This window comes from Callithrix jacchus, chromosome 5, assembly GCF_049354715.1.
Source record: "Callithrix jacchus isolate 240 chromosome 5, calJac240_pri, whole genome shotgun sequence".
In the NCBI taxonomy this organism is placed as follows: domain Eukaryota; kingdom Metazoa; phylum Chordata; class Mammalia; order Primates; family Cebidae; genus Callithrix; species Callithrix jacchus.
Window position 1 is genome coordinate 157,417,979 of NC_133506.1, and position 26,572 is coordinate 157,444,550.

The 26,572-nt window shown below is 36.2% G+C and overlaps 1 long non-coding RNA gene across 2 annotated transcripts in view; it reads right to left on the reverse strand.

The window, feature by feature from the left end:
* The window catches only part of LOC144582780 (uncharacterized), a 387,894-nt gene that overhangs the window by 249,403 nt on the left and 111,919 nt on the right, over positions 1-26,572 (reverse strand). The gene's annotated exons all lie outside the window — the stretch shown is intronic.

The window sequence follows — 26,572 nt, forward strand, 5'->3', positions numbered from 1 at the left end:
ATGGGTAATAGAAAGTAAAGCACTTTTCTGAGTTCTGTGAGCCACACTAGCCAATGACTAAACCTGAAGAGGGGACTGTTAAAACCTCTGATTTACACTCATTCATTCAGAAACATAAGTAACAAACTGGACTTGAGATTGGCATCTGAAGTGGAGGGCAATCTTATAGGGCTGAAGCCTTTACCTGTGGGATCTGAGGTTATCTCAAAAGAGATAATGTCAAAACTCAGTTAAATTGTAGGGCATCTGGTGCCATAAAATTGTTCCATCTGAGGAAAAATACCTACGTATCTGGTCAAAAAAATATCCTGCACTGAATATGAATATAGAAAAAAACAGTTTGTGGATTTTTTTCTATACATAGTTATTAAGAATTAAATATTTTAATTATAAAATCATTAAATACATGAGATTATCAAAGAACAAAAGCTATAATATTTTATAAATATATGCAGATAAATATTTTATAATGATTACTTATTTATGGTTTAAAAAATGAATCTGAACAAACCAAGAGTATTAAAAAATCTCCTTGCCTAATATTTGTGAAATACCTGAAAAAGCATTAAGCATAGTAACTATCACAGTCTCAGTTTAAACTTGTTCTAAACATCCTAGCTAATACATTCAGTGACATAAAAGGAAAAAAAAATTTTTTAATTTCAGAGAAGTATAAACTATCCTTATTTCAAAATAATACAACTCTTCACAAAGGAAGTCCAGCAGGCTTAAAATAAAAATCTTCAGAATTTATGACAAATTTTAGAACACACATTTGCTAGACATGAGGTCACTAGACAATAAAACATTTATACTGAAATCAATAGTGTTTCTTTATATCAACAACAATCAAAGAGAAACAACAATTTATTGAAGACAATATTTGTAATAATAGCAAAACTTGTTAGAAATCTAGTAAAAAATCTTAAGACCAGAGTGCTAGTGTTACAGGAAGGAAAAAACAAAGAAGGAGCTTATAAAGAGATCATCTTTCAAAGTATGTCAGAATATAGACCCGAATACTCACCAGTTGTAGACAGAAAAAAGAAAATGTGTTTCATATACACCGCAGAAAACTATGCAGTCATAAAAAGAATGAGATAATGTTCTTTGCAGCAACATGGATGGAGCTGGAGACCAAGATCCTTAACAAACTAATGCTGAAACAGAAAACCAAATACCACGTGTTCTCACTTATAAGTGGGAGCTAAATAACAAGAACACATGGACACAAATATGGGAACAAAAGACACTAGGGCCTACATAAGAGGGTTTAGGATAGGAGGAAGGAAAGGATCAAAAAAATACCAGTTGAGTGCTATGCTTATTACCTGGGTGATAGAATAATCTGAACACCAAACCCATAGAACACAAGTTAACCTACAAACTTGAACATCTGCCCCTGAACCTAAAAGTTAAAATAAATAAACAAATCTTATTTGAATCAGAAAAATATGACACAACAGGTATACAATCAGCAGAAAGATATCTGCTTATTAACAAAGCATGGAGAGTTACTATTGATAGAAAAATAGAAAATTTATTCATGTTATTAATTTAAAAATCTTTTCCAAACATATAATATTTTTAGGTTTAAAATCAAATTGTCATAGGAGGATCCATGATGGTCAAATAATAACAGCTCTGGAGTGCAGTTCCCAGAAAGAACACAGAAAGGAGTCTATGAAAAAAGGCAGCATCACATCAGGAACTTTTAAATAAAGCCTAACCTTCCTAGGACAGAGGACCTGGGAAAAGAGGCGGTTATAAGTACTGCTGCAGCAGACTTAAACATGCCATCCCATCATCTCTGCATAGAATAACAGAGCTTGCAGCACAGCACTTGTGCTCCTATAAGGGACAGATTGTCTCCTTAAGCACCTCCCCGACCCCCATATACCCAAAGAGACACCTCATAAATGAGAGTTCAGGCTGATATCAGGCAGGTACCCTTCTGGGACAAAGATAACAGAAGAAGAAACCAGCAGCAACCCTTCCTGTTCTGCAGGCCCTAAGGGTGATCCCCAGGCAAGCAGGGTCTGGGGCAGACCTCCAGCAGTCCTACAGCAGAGGGGCCTGACTGTTAGAAGGAAAACTAAGAAACAGAAAGAAATAGCTTCAACATCAACAAAAAAAGGATGCCCACTCAGACACCCCATCCAAAAGTCACCAATTACAAAGACCACAGATAGATAAAGCCACTAAGATGGGAAGAAACCAGCACAAAAAGGATGAAAACACCAAAAACCAAAACGCCTCTCCTCCAAGGATGACAACTCCTCATGAGCTAAGGATCAAAGATGGATGGAGAAAGAATTCAATGATTGACAGAAAAAAGCTTCAGAAGGTGGGTAATAACAAACTTCTCAGAGCTAAAAGAACACGTGCTAACCCAATGCAAAGAAACTAAGAACCATGAGGAAAGGGTTGATGAAATGCTAACCAGAATAACAGCTTAGAGAAGAATATAAATGACTTGATGGAGCTGAAAAACACAGCATGAAAACCTTGTGAAGCATACACGTTTCAATAGCTGAATCGACCAAGCAAAAGAAAGGATATCAGAGATTGAAGATCAACTCAAGGAAAGAAAACGAGAAGGCAAGATTAGAGAAAAAAGAGTGAAAAGAAATGAACAAAGTCTCCAAGAAATATGGGATTATGTGAGAAAACCTAATCTACGTTTAATAGGTGTACCTGAATGTGATGGAGAGAATGAATACAAACTAGAAAACACTCTTCAGGATATTATCCAGGAGAACTTCCCCAACATAGCAAGACAGGCCAAGGTTCAAGTACAGGAAATACAGAGAACACCACAAAGATATTCCTCAAGAGTAGCAACCTCAAGGCACATAATTTTCATTCACCAGGGTTTAAATGAAGGAAAAATTGCTTAGGGCAGCCAGAGAGAAAGGTTGGGTTACCCACAAAGGGATGCCCATCAGACTCACAGCAGATCACTTGGCAGAAACCTTACAAGCCAGAAAAGAGTGGGGGCCAATATTCAACACACTTAAAGAAAAGAACTTCCAACCTAGAATTTCATATCCAGCCAAATAAAGCTTCATAGTGAAGGAGAAAGAAAATCCTTTACGGACAAGAAATTGCTGAGAGATTTTGTCATCACCAGGTCTGCCCTACAAGAGCTCCTGAAAGAAGCACTAAACAAGGAAAGGAACAACCAGTACCAGCCACTCCAAAACATACCAAATGGTGAACACCACTGACACAATGAAGAAAATGCGTCAACTAACAGCCAAATCATCCAGCTAGCATCAAAATGGCAGGATCAAATTCACAAATAATGGTATGAACCTTAAATGTAAAGGGGCTAAATGCCCCAATCAAAAGACAGAGACTGGTAAATTGGATAAAAAGTCAAGACCCATTGGTGTGCTGTATTCAAGAAACCATCTCATGTGCAAGGACACATATAAGCTCAAAATAAAGGGATGGAGAAAGATTTATCAAGCAAATGGAGAGCAAAAAAAAAAAAAAAAAAAAAAAAGCGGGTATTGCAATCCTAGTCTCTGATAAAATGAACTTTAAACCACCAAAAATTGAAAGAGACAAAGAAGGGCATTACATAATGGTAAAAGGATCAATGCAACAAGAAGAGCTAATGATACTAAATATATATGCACCCAATAAAGGAGCACCCAGGTACATAAAGTTATTAGTGACCTACAAAGACACTTAGACTCACACACAATAATAGTGGGAGACATTATCACTCCACTGTCAATGTTAGACAGATCAATGAGACAGAAAATTAACAAGGATATCCAGTACTTGAACTCAGAACTGGACCAAGAAGACCTAATAGACATGTACAGAAATCTTCACCTCAAATCCACAGAATACACATAATGCACATTCCTCTCAGCATCACATTGCACCTACTCCAAAACTGACCATATAATTGGAAGTAAATCACTCCTTAGCAAATGCAAAAGAACAAAACTCATAACAAACAGTCTTTCAGACCACAGGGCAATCAATTTGGAACTCAGGATTAAAAAACTAACTCAGAACCACAAAACTTCATGGAAACTAAACAACTGGATCCTGAACCTCAACTGGATAAACAATGAAATGAAGGCAAAAATAAAGATGTTCTTTGAAACCAACAAGAATGAAGACACAATGTGCCAGAATCTCTGGGACACATTAAAAGTAGTGTCTAGAGGAAAATTTATAGCAATAAATGCCCACACGAGAAGCAAGGAAAGATCTAACGTCAACACCCTATCATCAAAATTGAAAGGGCTAGAAGAGCAAGATCAAAAAAAAAAAAAAAAAAAAAAAAACCTCAAAAGTTAGCAGAGGACAAGAAATAACTAAGATCAGAGTAGAACTGAAGGAGATAGAGACACAAAAAATCCTTCAAAAAATAAATAAATCTAGAAGCTGGTGTTTTGAAAAGATCAACAAAACAGACCACTAGCCAGATTGATAAAAAAGAAAAGGGAGAAGAATCAAATACATGCAATAAAAAGATGATAAAGGGGGCATCACCACTGATTCCACAGAAATATAAAATATCATCAGAGATTACTACAAACAACTCTATGCACATAAACCAGTAAACCTGGAAAAACCGGATAAATTCCTAGACACTTGCAACTCTAAACCAGGAGTTGAAACCTTTAACAGACCAATAACAAGTTTCTGAAGTTGAGGCAGCAATAATAGCCTACCAACCAAAAAAAGTTCAGGTCCAGATGGGTTCACAGATGAATTATACCACATGTACAAAGAGGAGGTGGTACCACTCCTTCTGAAACTATTCCAAACAATACAAAAACAGGGAATCCTTCCCAAATCATTTTATGAGACCAACATCATCCTGATACCAAAACCTGGCAGAGAGTCAACAAAAAAAGAAAGCTTCAGGCTAATATCCATGATGAACATCGATGCAAAAATCTTCAAGAAAATACTGGCAAACCGATTGCAACAACACATCAAAAAGTTTATCCATCACAATCAAGTAGGCTCCATCCCAGGGATGCAAGTCAGGTTCAACGTATGCAAGTTTATAAATGTAATCCACCACATAAACAGAACCAAAGACAAAAACCACGTGATTATCTCAATAGACGCAAAGAAGGAATTCAACAAAATTCAACAGCCCTTTATGCTGAAGACTCTCATTAAACTAGGTATTGAAGGAACATATCTCAAAACAATAAAAGCTATTTATGACAAACCTACAACCAATATCATACTGAATGGGCAAAAACGGGAAGCATTCCCTTTGAAATCTGAAACTAGGCAAGGATGCCCTCTCTCACCATTCCTATTCAATCTAGTATTGGAAGTTCTAGCCAGAGCAATTAGGTAAGAAAAAAATAAAGGATATTCAATTAGGAAAAGTGGAAGTCAAATTGTCTCTATTAGCAGATGACATGATTGTATATTTGGAAGACCCTTTCGTCTCAGCCCAAAATCTCCTTAAACTGATAATCAACTTCAGCAAAGTCTCACCATATAAAATCAATGTGCAGAAACCACAAGCATTTTTATACACCAGTAACAGACTAAAAGAGAGCCAAAACATGAGCAAACTTTCATTCAGAATTACTGCAAAGAGAATAAAATACCTAGGAATACAACTAACAAAGGATGTAAAGGACCTCTTCAAGGAGAATTACAGACCCCTACTCAAATAAATAAGAGAGGACACAACAGGAGAAACATTCCATGCTCATGGTTAGGAAGAATAAATATTGTGAAAACGGCCATACCGCCCAAAGTAATTTATGGATTCAATGCTATCCCTATCAAGCTACCAATGACCTTTTTCACAGAACTGGAAAAAAATCACCTTAAACTTCATATGGATCCAAAAGAGAGCCTGCATTGCCAAACAATCCTAAGCAAAAAAAAAAAAAAAAAAAAAAAAAAAAAAAAAACAAAGCTGGAGGCATCAGGCTACCTGATTTCAAACTATACTACAAGTCTACAGTAATCAAAACAGCATGGTACTGGTACCAAAACAGAGCTATAAACCAATGGAACAGATCAGAGATGTTAGAGGCAATGCCACACATCTACAACCATCTGATCTTTGACAAACCTGACAAATACAAGCAATGGGGAATGGATTCCCTGTTTAATAAATGGTGTTGGGAAAACTGGCTAGCAGTGTGCAGAATGCAGAAATGGGACCCCTTCCTGACACCTTACACTAAAATTAACTCCAGATGGATTAAAGACTTAAACATAAGACCTAACACCATAGAAACCCTGGAAGAAAACCTAGACAAAACCATTCAGGACATAGGCATAGGCAAGTACTTAATGACTAAAACACCAAAATCATTGGCAACAAAAGCCAAAATAGACAAATGGGACCTAATTAAACTCCAGAGCTTCTGTACAGCAAAAGAAACAATCACTAGAGTGAACCAGCAACCAACAGAATGGGAAAAAATGTTTGCAGTCTACCCAACAGACAAAGGGCTAATATCCAGAATCTACAAAGAACTAAAACAGATTTACAAGAAAAAACCAAACCCATCAAAAAGTGGGTGATGGATATGAACATACACTTTTCAAAAGAAGACATATATGAGGCCAACAAACATATGAAAAAATGCTCATCATCACTGGTTAGTAGAGAAATGCAAATCAAAACCACATTAACATACCATCTCGTGCCAGTTAGAATGGCGATCATTAAAAAATCTGGTGACAACAGACGCTGAAGAGGATGTGGAGAAATAGGAATGATTTTACACTGTTGGGAGTGTAAATTAGTTCAACCATTGTGGAAGACAGTGTAGAAATTCCTCCAGGACCTAGAAATAGAAATTCCATTTGACTCAGCAATCCCATTACTGGGTATATATCCAAAGGATTATAAATCTTTCTATTATAAAGACACATACACAAGTGTATGTTCATTGCAGTACTGTTCACAATAGCAAAGACCTGGACCCAACCCAAATGCTCACCGATGATAGACTGGACAAGAAAAATGTGGCACATATACACCATGGAATACTATGGAATATCATGGAATACTCATAAAAAATGATGAGTTTGTGTCCTTTGTAGGGACATGGATGAATCTGGAAGCCATCATTCTCAGTAAACTGACAGAAGAACAGAAAATCAAACACAGCATGTTCTCACTCATAGGTAGGTGATGAACAATGAGAACACATGGACACAGGGAGGGCAGCATCACAGACTGGGGTCTGTTGGAGGGGGCCAAGGGACAGTGAGGTGGTGGGGAGGTCGGGGAGAGAGAACATGGGAAGAAATGCCAGATGTAGGTGACGGGGGGATGGAGGCAGCAAACCACGTTGCCATATGTGTACCTATGCAACAATCCTGCATGATCTGCACATGTACTCCAGAATCTAAAGTACAATTAAAAAAAGAAGGAGAAGAAAAGTCTTTGTATTGTTAATCCATAAAACTAATCTTTGGATTAAAACCATCCTTAATTCTAATTGTAAAGTCATAGAGAAATAAAAAGAAATATGGCAAAAAAATTAGTTACTTTAAAAATATCAAAAAATTTAAAGCTAAAAATAATATCAAAGGATTTCTTAACCTTGATCACAAAATAATAACTTATTTGGAATCTAATAACCAATTTCACCATAGCAGTGTTCACAAGGAACATTAAGAAACTAAGTATTAGTGGTAATTTAGTATATCTCAAAAAATTCTCACTCGCAATGTAACTTTTGGTGTTATTATGGGGTAGATTTGACATGAAAACATGTTTAAATGAGTTTAAGTTCCATTTTTATTCTTAAAATAATAGGCAATATAAACTTGTTTAAGACAAATTTTACTCTGTACTGTTATATTTTTAACAATCTGATTCATTTTTTAAAATACAATAGGGAAAATGAAGCAGGTTTTAATAGTTAGAAAGTGAAGCGTCCTTCCAAAATTGAGTATATATGACAAAGAAAAATGAAAAATGTACCCCTAGCTTTTGCTCTGTAAATGAAAAGAGTAATTGAAAGAAAATACTGCTTATAAACTAATTACATACTTTTCTAAGATACCATTTTTTAAAAAGTATAAGACCCATCTGGCTTGACATTTGCAAAATTCCTATAATTAAAGAGAAGGAAATAAACAGAGTGGAAGTTATTTGAGGTTTTGGTACACTTTACTAACTTTTCTATGCTTCAACTATAGGAGTCTATAGAAATTATACTTTGCTGAAACTTAAGGTGCAAAACTTTATGGGCCAAATGACGATTACTTGACTTTTAGCCTGCCTAATACAACCGTGGTTTCTTCCATTGCTATAAACCTGACTGTATATTTATCTCTCTTTTAGCTCAATGAGTCAAACATGGCTAAAGTCAGACAATTGTATGTCTTTAACCATAAAACTGCAAATAGAACTATTTTAGCTAATTTAATCTGAATCATTATTTCATTTGAAATATGTTTTAACTGAAAAAATATATATTTCACATGCCACTCTAGGTGCTAGTATATAGCATGGATGGATACAGTGAGCTTCTGCTTTCATGAAGTATATTTGATAGTTCTTTCAAAGTTGTGACACAAAACACAGAAAAAGAAACTCAAATTCCAGGATCAAGCCAAAATAGAGGTTTTTTAGCACCTTCCTTCTGTCTCAGAAGAGATATAAAATTGGCCTCCTAATTTTTCATTTAGTTTAAGCCAGTTAATGTGCTGAAATACTTCAAAAAAGGTGAGTTCACATTCTCCTTGTTGTTGGAGTTAAAAGAATGACAAACAGGCCAGAGATTTTTGTCTCCTTCTGGCAAACCATAGAAATCCATGTGTGTAGTTTATGAATCACATATAGCATTATTTTAAGTTTTAGGTAAGAGATGCTTATGCAGTTTTTATATATTCCTGATAATATTTTAGATATGTTAAAAATATTGGCGCATTTAAATATTTTAAAAACACTATAAAGTAGATATGGTTACTGTAAGAATTTTACATACAAAAATATGCAGGCACAGAGATGTTAAGTGCTCCGCTGAAGACACATTGCCAGCATGTAGCAGAGCTAGGATTTGAATCTACACAGTTGGACTCCAGAGTCCATGTTCCTGACCACTACAAATGCTACCTATTTAAATGCTACATTTTCGAGGAGCTGTTTCTTGGAACCTCACGTGAACTTCTTGAGGAAGTATCAAAGACTTTTTTTTAGTTACTGGGAAAGAGCCAATTTTTATAATACCTCAAAATTTGCCAAACTGGTAGACAGACCATATTGAGCAAAACTAATTCTGCAACTGTACTTTCTAACTAAAAATGCCATGTGATTCTTTCTTCTGCAAGCCATGGGAATATGTATTTAATAGTTTACTGAGTCTTGGCAGGCCTTGAAAGGCTGTCAAAAACAAAGTATTTACATTCAGAAAAGCAGAGGGAGAACTGCTACAAATAAGTCCTTACATAAAACCAACAAGAACACTGGTGGAAAGTGGTCAAAATTAACTTTTTGAAACTTTTGAAATTAATCAATGGCTTGCAACAACCTCAGGGATATTTATTCAAGAAAAGTTGCTGAACCAAGGTAAGAACAGTGGAGTTTATGATGTTCTGATTTTACCTATTCCCATTCCGAACTCCCTAATTCTATAGTTTCCCTGAAAACTGGTAGCTGTCAATTAAAAAAGAAAATAGATTGCAAACACTAATCTGAAAAACACTAGCATTACAGGCACTGGAAGGAAGAGATGAGTGTGGACTTCCTAAAGAAGGCCTCTTTACAGAGTACTGTTATTATCTGACTCATTCTCACAGCTCCTTGGAAAAGCTTTGTTTGTCAGGTGTTACTATTTGACCTGATTTGGAGCTTACTCCGTGGGAAAATCCTATTCTCAGGGAATTTGTTGAAAGATTCAAAGGCAGTTGTTTAACATCTCAACTTCCTAAAGCTGAAAATACTAGTTGGTACAAACAAGAGAATGGCCAAGACATTAAAGGAAGATCTGTGGAAAAAGATGTCCATGAGAGGCTTTGAAAAGTTCTGACATATTTCTGGTGTTCCAGAAGACAGCACACACATGCAGGGATATACACATATTTTAAAAATAAAAGGATCTGAATCTATTATTACCAGTTAAAATTGAGACTTTGCAGAGGCAGACAAAGAAGACTAAGTCAGAATTTGGAACGGCTTCATTATAGAAGGTATGTCCTAACACAAACACACAGAATCACCTCGACAAAAGAAGTTAAGACTATAATGCTTCAAAGAATCTAATGAAATTTCTGACCATCTCACTCAGGTGATCACTAAAATAATTGAACAGACACTCCAGCAGCTACACAATACAAGGACTACAGGACTTTACAGAATTCACCTAGGAAAGTACCAAGCAAATAAACAGTAGCAACAAAAACAATGACCAAAAAAAATTAACAGCAATAAACTATAAAGAAATGAGGAAATCTGGATTCCGATCCTTATAGTACCTAAAATGTCCAGTTTTCAATAAGAAAAATAAAAATATGAGGCAGTAAAAGAAAAATGTTACCAATACACAAAACAAACAAACAAAAAAACAGTAACCAATGGGAATCATTCCTAATGGGTCCCAAGTGTTAGACTTACTAAATAAAGACTTTAAAATCAGTCATTGAAGAGATTAAAAAAATGATGTCTAAAAAAATAAAGGGAAATATAACAACAATGTCTCACCAAGTAAATAATGTCAGTACAGACAAAGAAAATATAAAAAATAACCAAAGAACAATTCTAATGTTAGAAACTGCAATATCTAAAATGAAAAATTCACCTGCAGGATTTAACAGCAGTTCCTCATTGGCAGAATAACCAATCAATGAACTTGAATATGGGTTAGTTGAGAACAGTCTGCAGAACAAAGATAAAACAAATGAAGAAAAGTAAGCAGAGCCTCAGAGACATGTGAGATATCATTAAGCATCCCAACATATGAATCCCACAGCATATGAATGCAAGAAAAATAAGAGAATAAGGTCAAAATGCCGAATAATATTTGAAAAAAGTATTGAAGAAAACTTCTCAAATTTGATTTTAAAAAATTAGCTGGGCATGTTGGTACATGTCTGTAGTCTCAGCTACTCAGGCAGCTGATCTGGGAGAATTCCTTGATCCCAGGAGGTAGAGGCTGCAGTGAGCTGTGATAATGCGACTGCCCTCCAGACTGGGTGACAGAGACAATCCTAATGTTTTTATTAGCTTTTTTGCAGCAATAGGGTCTCACTATGTTGCCCAGGCTGGTCTCCAACTCCCGGGCTTAAAGGGGCCTTCTACCTCAGCCTTCCAAATTACTGGAACTACAGGCATAAGGCACTATGACGGGCTGGAAGCACTTTCTAACTCAATTCATGCTATAAGGCCAGAATTATTCTGATAGCAAAACTATTACACTATAAAAAGAAAAAGCTATTGACCAATATATGCCTTATGAATATAGATACAAAAATCTTCCACCAAAAAACTAGCAAACTAAGTTCTACAGCATAATAAAAGCACTATACAGCATGACCACGTAAAATTTATTTCAGAAAAACAAGAATGGTTCGACTTAGAGAAATCAATCAAAAACAATACACTACATTAAGAGGATTTGGGTTCCAAAATCTTTAAAATATTGCTGCAAGAAATTAAACAACACATAAATGAAAAGACATCCCATGTTCATGGATTAAAAAATTTTTTTAAGCTGGCAGTGCTACCCAAAATGATCACAAATTTAGTGAACTCCTTATCAAAATCACAATGACTTGTTTTTTGCAGAAGTGAAAAAGTTGTTTATAATAAAATTCATATGGATTCTCAACTAGTGATTGATTTCTAAACAATCTTGAAAAAGGTAAACAAATTTGGAAGAGTCAAACTTTACAATTAGGAAACTTACTATAAAGCTACAGTAATTGAAACAATGTGCAAGTGGGATTAATATCAACCTGTAGATCAATGGAATAACATTAAAAGTTTAGGAGAGAAAACATATATCTATGGTTGATGGATTTCTGATAAGAATACAAATAGGCCGGGCGCGGTGGCTCAAGCCTGTAATCCCAGCACTTTGGGAGGCCGAGGCGGGTGGATCACGAGGTCAACAGATCGAGACCATCTTGGTCAACATGGTGAAACCCCGTCTCTACTAAAATTACAAAAAATTAGCTGGGCATGGTGGTGCGTGCCTGTAATCCCAGCTGCTTGGGAGGCTGAGGCAGGAGAATTGCCTGAACCCAGGAGGCGGAGATTGCGGTGAGCCAAGATCACGCCATTGCACTCCAGCCTGGGTAAGAGCGAAACTCCGTCTCAAAAAAAAAAAAAAAAAGAATACAAATATCATTCTGTGGGGGAAAATTGTCTTGTCAATAAATAGACAAGAAAAATTAGATAACCACATGAAAATGAGTTATTCTGGACCTCTGTCTCACTCTATGTCCAAATATTAACTAAAAATGGATCAACATCTAAATATAAAAGCTCATATTATAAAACTGATAAGGAATTTTTATTTAAAACATATAAATAACACTTAACAATAAAAAACAAAAATACCCCAATTGTAAAATGGGCAATGAATTTGAATAGACAATTATCCAAAAAAGATATAAGTAGCCAAGAGGGCAGGCTCAGTGTCTCACACCTGTAATCTCAGCACTCTGGGAAGCCCAGGTGGGAAAATCACTTGAGACCAAGAGCTTGAGGCCAGTCTGAGCAGCAACATGGCTAACCCTCATCTCTAAAGGAACAAAAAAAGGTATGTTAGTATGTGGTTGTAATCCCAGTCATGCAGAAGGCTGAGATAGGAAGGTTGCTTTAGCCTGGAAGGTTAAGTCTGTACTAAACTGTGATTGCACCACTGCACTCTAGCCTGGGCAATAGAGTAAAAACCTTGTCTCAAAAAAAAAAAATGTGGTCTAGAAGTATATTAAAATATGCACAACATCAATTCATTAGGAAAAGGTAAATCTAAACCAAAAAGAGATATCACTTCATCCCCAATAGAAAGGCTAAAATTAATAAGTCAGTGATTATCCAAGTGTAGATAGGGATATGGAGAACTTGACACCCTCATACACTGCTTGTGGAAATATAAAATGGTACAATCACTTTAGAAAACGATTTTCCATAATTTTGAACATCAAGTCAGTCTACGACCTGGCAATTTCACTGATAGATATACACACAAGAAAATTGAAAAGTCTGTCCATATAAAAACTTGTACATGAAAGCTCATGTGAGCATTACAAATAATCAGCATCATCATAAAAGAACTCAAATGCTTATCAATTGATGAATGAGTAACAATTGTGGTATAGTATATCCACAGAATGGAAGACTCTTCTGCCATAAAAATGAAGTACTGGTACATGTTACAGTATGGATGAAACTTGAAGGAAGCTAGTCAGCTAGGTGCTTTAGCCCACACCTGTAACCCAGTCTTCCGGGGGATTGCTTGAGCCAAAAATCTGAGATCATCAACCTGGGCAACATAGCGTGACCCCCACCTCTATTAAAAATAAAAATAAATGAAGAAGCTAGTCACAAGATACCACATAGTTTATAATTCTATTTATGTAAAATGTCCAATATAAGAAAATCTAAAGACAGAGAATAGATTAGTGGTTTTCTAAGACTGAGAAGAGGGTATAGTGAGTGACTACTAATGGGAGTGAGTTTTGTTTAGAGGAATGACAAAAATGTTCTAATATCAGATTATGGAGATGGTTGCCTAACTCTGTGAATATGCTAAAAATTATTTAAATTTACACTTTAGGTGAATTTTATGGTACTTAAATGGTATCCCCAAAAAAGCTATTTTTAAAAGCTATTTCTTCAGCATTTACATTTTGTTAACAGAATTTATCTCACTGTAAGAAGTCCATGAAAAGGGATTAATACCCAGAATATATAAAGAACTTTCACAACTCAACAACGACCCAATTAAAAAGTGGTAAATGATTTAAACAGACCAAATAAGATACACGAATGACCAATAAACACACAGAGAAATGTTCAACATCATTAATCGTTAAAAAAAAAATGCCAACTCAAAACCACAATATCACTTTACCTCCATTATAACAGCTACTATCAAGAAAATTAAATTTAAATTTAAATAAAAACAAAATATAAATTGTAGTTGAAGATGTAGAAAAACTGCTAATGGGAATGTAAAATGGTACAGCCACTATGAAAAACAGTTTAACAGTTCCTCACAAAGCTAAACACAGAATTGCTACATTATCCAGTAATTCCACATCTAGGTAGGTACCCAAAGGAATTACAAGCAGAGACTGAAAAACATACTTGTATGCCAATGTTCATAGTAGCATTATTCACAATAGCCAAATGCTGAAAACAACCCGATTTTCCCTCAACGGTTTAAGGAGTAAATGAAATGTGACACATATATACAATGAAATATTATTCAGCAATAAAAACAAGTGAGGTTCTAATACATGCTACAACATAGTAGAGCCTTGAAGAGATTATGCTAAGTGAAATAAGACAGATACAAAAAGACAAATATTGTATTATTGCACTTACATGAAGTATCTAGAACACAAATTCATAGAGACAGAATATACATTAGAAATTACAGGGGATTTAGAGGTCAGGGCGCAGGAAGTTATTACCTCATGGCTACAGAGTTTCTGCCTGAGAAAACAAAACATTTTTAGAAGTAGTTAGTGGGTGAGGGTTACACACATTGTGAAGTAATTAATGCCACAGAATTATAAACCACTAAAAAAATTTTAATGTAGTAAATTTCATGTTATGTCTATTTTACCACAATAGGAAAAAATAATAAATAAATTCTCCTGCAAGCTCTCTTGACCTCTTACACCATCATTCACTTAGTATATGTTTAAAAGCTCTCCCACCTGTCTTGAAGAACTCCAGTTTCCCTTTAAAGTTATTTACGTTTATTTGACCTTTGTGGGGGATGAAATTCTAAAGTCTCCATTTTTACAATTTTTCTCATACTTAAAATTTGTTACAAATATCACCTTCTGTCTGACATCCAAACTCAGCACAAAGCATTTTAATCTCCTCTAGAATCTCTTCTAGAATATCCTGTATTTTGTATTTTTCCTACATCAGAAATGTTTCTTTGTCTGTGTTTGGACTTTTCCTTGTTTTTCTCAGGTTGGAGACAAACTAAAAAATGTATTTCAGGGAGAATGGGACACTGAATATATTGGGAAAGCTGTTTTTTTCATGAAATTTAGTTATCTGTATGATTTTTTTTTACAATATAGTGTGTATGGCTTTTTTTGTCTTTACTTACAACTTCCAATTCCCAATTTATTTTTGTTCCTAATTTGCAGTTCACATTTATTCTTGGGAAGTTATTGCAAGGAAGTAATCTGTCTCAAATTCTATTTTGTAACATCTAGTCACTGCTCTAAAGTTTCTTTTAATTTTTAATTCCATCTTGCTGAGTGCTGGCCACCTTCCTTGGTGTCTGCCATGCATTTAATAAAACTGCCCCCAATCCATCTCTCAGGTCAGGCTTGCCATTTACCTCTCAGGGCTGTGGTAAAAATTAATGAGATCACTGTTCCAGTGCCCTTTGAAGACTTGCATTTTGGAAGAGCTACGCCAAAAGTCACAAAGGATTTGTAGTATGAATTGTTCACGAAAAATAAATTTTATATTTTTTAGTAAATATGAAGAACATTGGATATTCAAAAGAATGGACCCAACTGTTGAAAAAATAAATGACAGTGGTCAAGGCTTGAATTCCCTTACTCTAGAATTGAAATCAAACGATTTGAAAGATATAAATATCTCAAGAACAACTTTACACCATCACTTATGATATCTAAGAAAAAACAAAAATGAAAATTATACAGTGGTGATAAAATCTGTGGTCAAACTCCAAACATAATCATACTCCCTGAATTTTTGTTATTGAATATTTATTTTTATAATACTAAGTATTCTTAGAATATTTTGAAAACACATATTAAGAAGAGAAAATTATCTGTAACTCACAACATTTTCACCAACAATTTGTCATTTTCTTTCATTTTTAAGCTATATATATTTTAAATAATGCTGAATAAATGCTGTATTTTAAGTATGATATGCTAATTTTCAAGGTATTTTTTAAAGATACATAACTGTATTTCATACTATATAAAAATATCAAACAAAAAGATAAACACACAAATGAAGTTACACATATTTCTAGCACTGCTGAATATTTTTATACAGTTAACTACAAGTTTTTTTATGTATTTCCAAGTTTTCTGTTCTTTTTTAAACATAATTATTTTAATGACTTTATTACAGAATAACAAAGGTTCATTATATAAAAATCAGATAATTAAATGTATACAAATAAATGAAAAATTACAAATAATGCCACCAGAAACAGTGCTGCTAATATTTTGTGTATATATGTATGTGGGACATATAAATATACAGATATAGACAAGTTGTCTCTCTCTCTCTCTCTCTCTCTCTCTCTCCATATATATATGTATACACAGACATACACACAGTATTTTTTAATCACATATATACCAGTATGTAATACAATTGATATAATACAATTAAATAATTCAAATTTACCAAAATTCAAACTTCAAGGTGTTGGAACTTTAAATTATTCTGAGCCTTCAGAGGAGTACCGTTATTCACCCTGAGTCACATGCCATGTGACTTCAATGTCTGCCTTTCTTTTTTCCTGTAAATTAGAAAGGCCAAGAGGCACCAGAAATAAGACCTCCCCAGATCATTGCCCTTCTTTACAAAGTAATAATCTTCCCTGCAATGTAGCAATCTGTAATTAATCAAATCACTGTGGCATATACACTGGTCCTATATAGGAAATGTAATCCTGTTGTGTTGGGAAAAGCTGGAAAGGAGAAAGGATTTACAGAGTGCCTACATAAATTGGTTATGAGTAACACATAAACAAGGAACAACAAACTGCAGAAGGCCGCAGGAGGCCTCTGAGGAGGAAGGCCTCTTCATGCCTCATGTTCTGGTGCAGGGTGACCTCAGCTCTGTTACCATAACTGTTGTGCTCAAGGACAGACAACCCCTTCATAGCACGGTAATGTAGCCAGACTTGTAGGCTCCTTGTAAGGGCCGCATTTGATCAGCTGTACATAGATGATAAGCTAAAGATAACCACATGTTCTTGTTTTGTGAAACTCCCAAACTACCGCCTTTTTCAGTCCTTAGGATGACATACCAGTTCCAGCTCACTGATTGACCTCCAGCTCACTGATTCACTCCACCATCAATCCATCCCTACCCTATATATAGATCAAAGCTATGGTAATCAATGAATAGTGTGGATGATCAGAGCTCGGGGCCTTCACTGTTGCCTGCAGAGTAATAATGATGGCCCCCTGGTCCCACTTTTTCTCTTAATCTGTCTTTTTCTCATTCCTTTGTTGCCATGAAACTTAGGGTACCCACGGGTAATGTGGGGCTGACTTCTTACACTGTTGAAACATCACTGTCTCTGTCTGTATATGGGAAACCTTAACTTCTCCACTTTGCAATGCATACCACGCTCATTTGGAGTCATTGTTTCTGGACGGCCAGCCCCAAAATTTGTGGTCAAACTCCATATGTCATCATACTCCCTGAATCTTATTATTTAAGGTTGACATTTTGGCAACCATGAAGGGACCTGACGTGAATGTCTGGTAGTCCTTGTCACTTTGCCAACAGCCAGAGCCTTGGTACCAGCATAAATAACTTCTGTTTATCCAACCTTGCTGGAGTCAACAGAAATCTTTGGGAAAACCTTTCTCAAATCCCAATCCTCCCAGGCTTAGTTGAGGATTCAGACATTATTCAAACTACACACATTTCTAACTCAATAGAGTTGGAATTGAAGCACTACTATAAGGTAGTAGCTTCATTTGCTGTTCTCTAGAAATTCTGCTAATTAAGGATTTGTGACTTTCCCTTTTCTCTGATGTTAAGGTTTTGTTTGGAATCACTCCATAGAGTTTTTAAACCTTTTCTCACATTTCAAATTTTGGTCAGAGAAAGAAAACAGTTTTTCTCTGAAAAGAGGGAGTGAATCTTTGTGGCTTAAACAAAGATGAGTAATATTTAAAATTGGCTACATTCTGAGGCTCTGTTCAACTGACAAAACTAAACTTTCTTTTTAAGTGACCAAAATACTAAGAGGTTCTCTAGAATAAGTTCTGAAGATAAGAGACACCATTCTTCCTAACTGAAAGACTTAGCCACCTTAAGTGACTAACTTCTTATGGAAGTATTGGAGCTTATCACTCACAATGAAATGGTCTTACAGAAAATTCATTAACAAAAGATAAACAAAATAGGCTTCTAGCTAATAAAGAAGAAAACACAGAAGAATCAAAAGATGCAATAAAAAATGATACAGGGGATATCACCACCAATCCCACAGAACTACAAACTACCATCAGAGAATACTATAAATAATACTCTATGCAAATAAGTCAGGAAATCTAGAAGAAATGGATAAATTACTGGACACTTATACACCATCCCAGGACTAAACCAGGAAGAAGTTGAATTCCTGAATAGACCTGGATTCCCGGATAACAAGGTCTGAAATTGAGGCAGCAATTGACACCCTACCAACCAAAATAAGTCTAGAACCAGATAGGCTCACAGCCGAATTTTAATAGAGGTACAAAGAGGAGCTGGTACTATTTCTTCTGAAACTATTACAAACAATAGAAAAAGAGAAAATTACTCCTACCTCATTTTATGAGACCAACACCATCCTGATACCAAAACCTGGCAGACACACAGCTAAAACAGAAAATTTCAGGCCAGTATCCTTGATAAACATCGAGGCAAAAATCTTCAATAAAATATTGGCAAACTGAATGCAATAGCACCACAAAAAGCTTATCCATCATGATAAAGTTGGCTTCATCCCTGGGATGCAAGGCTGGTTCAACATACACAAATCAATAAACATAATCCATCACATAAATAGAACAAAAGAGAAAAACCACATGTTATCTCAACAGAAGCAGAAAAGTCCTTCCACAAAATTCAGTAGCCCTTCATGCTAAAAACTCTCAATAAACTAGGTGTTGATGGAACATATCTCAAAATAATGAGAGCTATTTATGACAAACTCACAGCCAATATTATACAGAATGGGCAAAAGTTGGAAGCATTCCCTTTGAAAATTGGCACAAGACAAGGATGCCCTCTCTCACCATTCTTATTCAACATAGTATTGGAAGTTTTGGCCAGAGAAATCAGGCAAGAAAAAGAAATAAAGGATATTCAATTAGTAAAAGAGGAAGTCAAATTGTCTCTATATGCAGACAACATGATTGTATATTTAGAAGACCCCATCATCTCATCCCAAAATCTCTGTAAACTGATGAGCAACTTCAGCAAAGTCTCAGGATACAAAATCAATGTGCAAAAATCACAAGCATTCCTATACACAAATAACAGACAAACAGAGAACCAAATTATGAGTGAACTCTCATTCACAATTGCTACAAAGAGAAAAAAATACCTAGGAATACAACAAACAAGGGATGTAAAGAACCTCTCCAAGGAGAACTTCAAACCCCTGCTCAAGGAAATAAGAGGACAAAACAGATAGAAAAACATTTCATGCTTATAGTTAGGAAGAATCAATATTGTCAAAATGGCCATATTGCCCAAAGTAATTTATAGATTCAATGCAATCCCCATCAAGGTACCACTGACTTTCTTCACAGAATTGGAAAAAAACACCTTAATCTTCATATGGAACCAGAAAAGAGTCTGCATAGCCAAGACTATCCTAAGCAAAAAAAAAAAAAAAGCTAGAGGCATTATGCAACCTGACTTCAAACTATACTGTAGGGCTACAGTAATCAAAACAGCATGGTACTGGTACCAAAACAGAGATACAGATCAATGGAACAAAATAGAGGCCTCAGAAATAATGCCATATATCTACAACCATCTGATCTTTGACAAAGCTGACAAAAACAAGGAATGGGGAAAGGATTCCCTATTTAATAAATGGTACTGTGAAAACTGGATAGTCAAATACAGAAATCTGAAACTGGATCCCTTCCTTACATCTTATACAAAAATTAACTCAAGATGCTTAAAGATTTAAATATAAGACCTAAAATTACAAAAATCCTATGAGAAAACCTTGGCAATACCATTCAAGACATAGGCATGGGCAAGGACTTCATGACTAATATACCAAAAGCAATTGCAACAGAAGGCAAAATAGACAAATGAGATCTAATTAAACTAAAGAGCTTCTGCACAGCAAAACTATTGTTAGAGTGAACAGGCAACCAACAGAATTGGAGACAATTTTTGCAATCTACCTATCTGACTAAGGACTAATAGCCAGAATCTACAAAGAACTTACTCAAATTAAAAAAAAAAATCATAAACTCGGTGAAGGATATGGACAGACATTTCTCAAAAAAAGAGATTTATGCAGCCACAAACATATGAAAAAAGTTCATCATCACTGGTTTTAGAGAAATGCAAATCAAAACCACAATGGGATACCACCTCATGTCAGTTAGAATAGTTATCATTAAAAAATCAGGAGACAACAGATGCTGGAGAGGATGTGGAGAAATAAGAATGCTTTTACACTGTTGGTGGAAGTGTAAATTACTTCAACCATTGTGTAAGACAGTGTGGTGATTCCTCATGGATCTAGAACTAGAAATACCATTTGACCCAGTAATCCCATTACTGGGTACATGCCAAAGGATTATAAATTATTATAAAAACACATGCACACATGTTTATTGTGGCACTACAATAGCAAAGACTTGGAACCAACCCAAATGCCCATCAGTGATAGACTGGATAAAGAAAATGTGGCACATATACACCATGGAATACAATGCAGACGTAAAAAAGGATGAGTTTATGTCCTTTGCAGGGACATGGATAAAGCTGGAAACCATCATTCTCAGCAAACTGACACAAGAACAGAAAACCAAACACAACATGGTCTCACTCATGAGTGTGTTGAACAATGAGAACACATGGACACAGGGAGAACATCTGTTGTGGGGTGAGAGGCTAGGGCAGGAATAGCATTAGGAGAAATACCTAATGTAGACAATGGGGTGATGGATGCAGCAAACCACCATGACACATGTATAACTATAACTATAACCTTGGCAATGCACAATCCTCCAAATAGATTATTATGTATCTATGTTTGTTATATGTATAACAAACCTGCATGTTCTGTACATGTACCCTAGAACTTAAAGTATAATAAAAAAAATAGAATACCTTGCTTAATCTTGTAGGCACACCTAAAGGCTGATCACCTGGTACCTTAAGCATCCATGTTTCCTGGGACTATCAAGGCACATAAAAAGAAAGAAGTTACTCCAAGGTGAAATATTGAGCAGCTATTCTGATAAGCAGCATACTTAATCCAAAGAAACTCCCATTATGTCTTTTTGGTCACTGAAAAGGAAAGTCTAAATTATGGGCAATCATACTTCTAAAACTGAATCTTCTTCCTTGAGGAGAGAGCCATCATTGGAAACACCAGCTGGATTCCTGTTAAATACTCATGGCACCTTGTCATGCATATAAGATCGGAAAAAAATGCTCTCATATAAATTTCAAAGACACCAAATTACATTGGCCACAAAGGGGTACTTTGAAATAAGTGAATTAGTTTATATGTGTGCTCAATGAGGAAAAAAAAAACAACTCTAAAATAAAACAAGATAACTGGAAGAGCTATTTTCAATGGCTCTTGAAAGTATTTAAAAGAGGTTCTGATTAAGTTATTTCTTTGGAAGAGGAAAAGGCTGTCTAAAACAACGTCTGAATTGAAAAAGGCTGCCAAAATTCCTCCTCCTTCTTTGTCTTCTTCTTCCCTTTTGTTAGAATTTCCTTGTCTGCATTTACCTCTCCTTTCTCCTCTTCAATCTTCTGCTATTCTGGCTCCATTTCAGGAACATCCTCTGTCCAGCAGAGGAGAACTTGCCTTGGTTTATCAAATATGGCTAAAAGTAGAACCCAAAGGCATCATTAAAGAATTGTTGGATCTGTTTTAGAATTTTAGTTGATTTTCTACAGAATTCAAATTCAACATTCACACTTGTTACCTCAGATTCTCTGATTTTTATCAATTGGTTCACATGTTAATGTCAGACAACAAAGCCAAAGATTGGATAGTGTTAGAGACAGAATGCTTTTCCACAAGGAAAAAATAGCTTTTAGACAAAAAGTTTTCTTAGCAAGGCAATTTTACTTTCTGTAGAAAGGGTGCTCCCATTAGTCATCTTGCCATGAGAGTACAATGAACAAAGGAAAGGCAGGCATATTTATTCCTTACACATTGGGTCCTTACTGCTGTGTCCAATCTCCATTGGTTACCCAGACCTCACAATCAAAACTGAACCCGATTGGCTAACAACTTAAAACTTTTCTAAATAGGTAAGGGCAATGGAGAACAAAGGAAAAGAGGAAGTCCAAATAAGGAAGGGGCATAGGCTGCAAGCTGGGACAGCCCTGTGAACATAACCAGCACAGATATCTTGGTTAAAGTACAAAGACATAGAATGTACTACGTGTCTGTGAGCATGTCTAACAGTTTCATAGGATCGGGCTTAACAAAGGGTTATTTGCAAAAGGCAAGAAGGCTTTAAAGAGAGTTAACATTCAAAACAAACTATTATTTCTAACATTTATTATTGTTATTCTTTAACAAGAAGGGAAACTTTGAGAGGAACTCTTTGGCTTTCTACAGATAGCAATGGCAAATTGCAGGAATATTATAGAGGACTTATAAGAATTTTCTGAAACAGACTGTGAATGGGCCCACAATACTTCCCAATCTTTACTAGATGTTATCCCATTAGTTTTCCAAAGAGTAGTGATTAGAATAAAAAACAACAATGACACCACGATCTTGATGAGCCTATAATGTCACACTGTGAAAGATTTGAAAAATTATTTAAACAATATTCAGGCCTATTAGAAGAAAAGTATAGTAATCCCTAAAATTATCATTTCCTTAACTCAAACTTTATAAGTAGTTAGATTAAGAATTTTAAGTAGATTAGGCCGGGCACGGTGGCTCACGCCTGTAATCCCAGCACTTTGGGAGGCTGAGGCGGGTGGATCACGAGGTCAAGGGATCGAGACCATCCTGGTGAAACCCCGTCTCTACTAAAACTACAAAAAATTAGCTGGGCATGGTGGCGCATGCCTGTAATCCCAGCTACTTAGGAGGCTGAGGCAGGAGAATTGCTTCAACCCAGGAGGCTGAGGTTGCGGTGAGCCGAGATCGTGCCACTGCACTCCAGCCTGGGTAACAAGAGCGAAACTCCATCTCAAAAAAAAAAAAAAAAAAAATTAAGTAGATTAGATTAAGAATAATTAAGAGACAGAGGGCCTCAGTTGAGTAACCTCTTAAGCTCGTGATCTAATTAATTTTTTTGATCAGTGTTCTGTACTCTAACCAAGAAAGAAAAAGAAAAGGAAAACTAAACAGAAAGGAAAAGCAAATAAGATCATGAGCTTACCACTAAATTGGTCAACCCATTTGTAATCCTATTAAGTTCTAAAACCAACACAACCTTCCTCTTTGCAATTACTGCAAAAGGCCTGGCCATTTTTAAAAGAATTGTAGAAGATTAAAATGTAAAGAACAGTTACAGGCCAAAGTAAAAGAATAATAGAGATACTTTGAGAACGTCAAAGGTACTAATACCTTAGAGGAAACGAATATTAGTTTAAATGAAGGACAAACATATGCTATTATTGACACTGAAGTACATTATCAGTGGTAAATCCCACCTTATTGTAAGGTCCCATTCCTCAGAGTAGAACAACAATACAAATTGTAGGTATAACAAATACTCCTATATAAGAGTATAAATCTAAATCTATTATTTTACAGTTGGGTCCTCTACAAGGAACACGTTTTCCTTTTGGTTCCCTCAGCCTTCATTCATTTGATAGGAAAAGACCTTTTATAATTATATAATATCCACCTCTCTTTCTCTCTAAATGGGAAATGTATTTAGAATTAAAAGATAAAAGAGAAGAAGTAGGATAAAAACTTTTTTTAAAATTTGATCCTTTTAATTTACAAATTGCAATTCATATTGTCATGGAGAAAATAAAATTGTTAAATAATAAACTGCAAGACTGGTTAAATATAGTGCTTGATTAGTCATGCTCAAAATCCTCCACGGATATTGGGAATATTATCTTGACCACACAAATTAAGATTTAAATAATCCATCAAAACCTCTTTCAAATCTTAAGCAATACTTTCTAAGATTAGAGGCCTCAAAAGGAACAAGACCTATAATTTTGGATTATAAAAGGGGCTTGATTTTCCTTGTACAAGCCCATGTAACAGTCCAATCATCCTCATAAGAACACCAAATTGTAGATGATGGAGATTTGTACAGGATTTGAGGGCAATTAGTAACACAGTCATTTCTCTACATATAGTGGTACGAAACCCCCATATGTTGTTAACTATTATCCCAACTGAAGGCGAGCGCTTTACTATAATAGACCTACGTAGTGCATTCATTAGCATTTCTGTGGGTAGAAATAGACAATTTCTCTTTGCCTTACTTGGGAAGACAAACAATACACAAGGACAGTCATGCCTCAGGGAAATACTGACACCCCAACTTATCTTTTACAAATATTAAAAGCAGTCCTTCCACATGTTGACACCCCTAAGAAATCCACTTTGATGCAGTATGTAGATGTTTTACTTCTCATCTCAGGGAATAAACCAGCCTTCAAAGAGGATGAAATTTATTTGTTACAACAATTAGCTTCAAAGGGAAAAAAAAACAATTAAGAAATTTAGGTAATCTAATTCCAAAGGAAAAACTTCTTATCAATCTAGGTGGAACAGAAGGAATATTCACCTTCCCTACCACAAAAACTATGAAACAACTGAGAGGATTTTGGAGTTGGCAGGAAACTGTAGAGATTGGATTCCAAACTTCTCCTGAAAAGCTCAACCTTGAAATCCTGTTTTAAAATAAGATAAGCCCTATCCCCTTACATGGACAGGAGAAAATAAATTGGCATTTGAAGAAATCAAAAAGAGTCTCATAGATACCCCAGTGTTAGGTCACCCAGATTATAATATTTCATTTTCATTGTTCATGAGAACCACAGAAATGCCTTAGATGTATGGAGATCAAAGTAGATGTGTAGAATACTATAGTCAACAACTGGACCCTGTGGCCAAACGATTACCACCTTGCCTGAGAGCAGTAACTGCCACTGCCCTGTTAATAAGAGCAACCAAGGAGATAGTGGTGGCATCTCCTCTTACTGCCTGTTCCATATTCCGTGGAAGTGCTTCTAAACTTACATCACACTCAACACTATTCAGTTAATAGATTGGCTTCCTATGAAGCTCTTTCTCCTGCTTTCCATAATATAATCTTCAGATATAATAATTTTAATCCTGCCCCTTTTCAGTCCTGTCTTCAGATAAAGTATCATATGATTGCAATATCTTTTCCAACTAGCTTCTCTCTCCCAGAATGGATCCGTGAGAAACTCCCCACCCCTCAGTAATGCCAATGCCATTTGGTTTACAGATGGATCTTACTTAAAGGATGAATCAAGAATTTATCATACAAGTTGAGGTCTCATCTTTTTGATTGAAAAAAAATGGAAAGTGCTTATATTCCAATAATGACTTGGCTCAACAAGCAGAATTAATAGCATGAATTACAACCTGTCGGTTGGCAAAATGAATAACAACTAATATTTATACAGATAGCAGATATGCTTTCAGAGTAGCTCGTGGTGGAAACAAAGAAGATTTTTAAATTCTTCTGATCAGCCTTTAAAGAATGGAAGTCTTGCTTGGAGGACTCAAGATGGCGCTGTGAGAACAACCCAGGATTGGAGCTCACATTGTGTCCGCGGAAAGGTGAGTCTGAGCTGCATTTCCAGACTGATCTTTGTTGCCCACAGAACGGGGAAATACCCAAGTGAAGAGGAGACGCAGGACGCCAGGCAGAACCTCCGCCTGGCGAAGCCGGCAGCCAGGGTGGCGGCGGCCGGCCCTACCCAGCGCTCCCCACAGGGCGTGCTAGTCCGGGTGCCCCATTGAAGCAGCAACAGGAGACGTGAGAGGGCTGGACTTGAGACTGAGCTAGACTTGGACAGTGGGCCAGCCAGGGGATCGCAGAGACAGAGCGTTAGGGTAGGCCCAGTGGGACAAACAAAACCGCGATTTCAAACAAGCCCCGGGCAGATGGCCCGAGAGGCTCTGAGGGGGAGGGGCATCCACCATTACCAAGGCAACCCGCCCCAACTGAGATACATGCCCATTGCTGACGCAGCATGCCGTTGCCGAGGCAACCCGTCCCTACTGAGATACACGCCCACTGCTGACACACCCTGCCATTGCCGAGGCAACCCGTCCCTACTGAGATACATGCCCACTGCTGACGCAGCCTGCCATTGCTGAGGCAACCCGCTACAACAGAGAGACTCCGCCACAGGGCATGGCGGAGACCACAGCAGAGCCTGCAGGAACAGGGCTAATCACACAACAGCAGGGCGGAGCCTCGGCAGCCAAACAGTGGC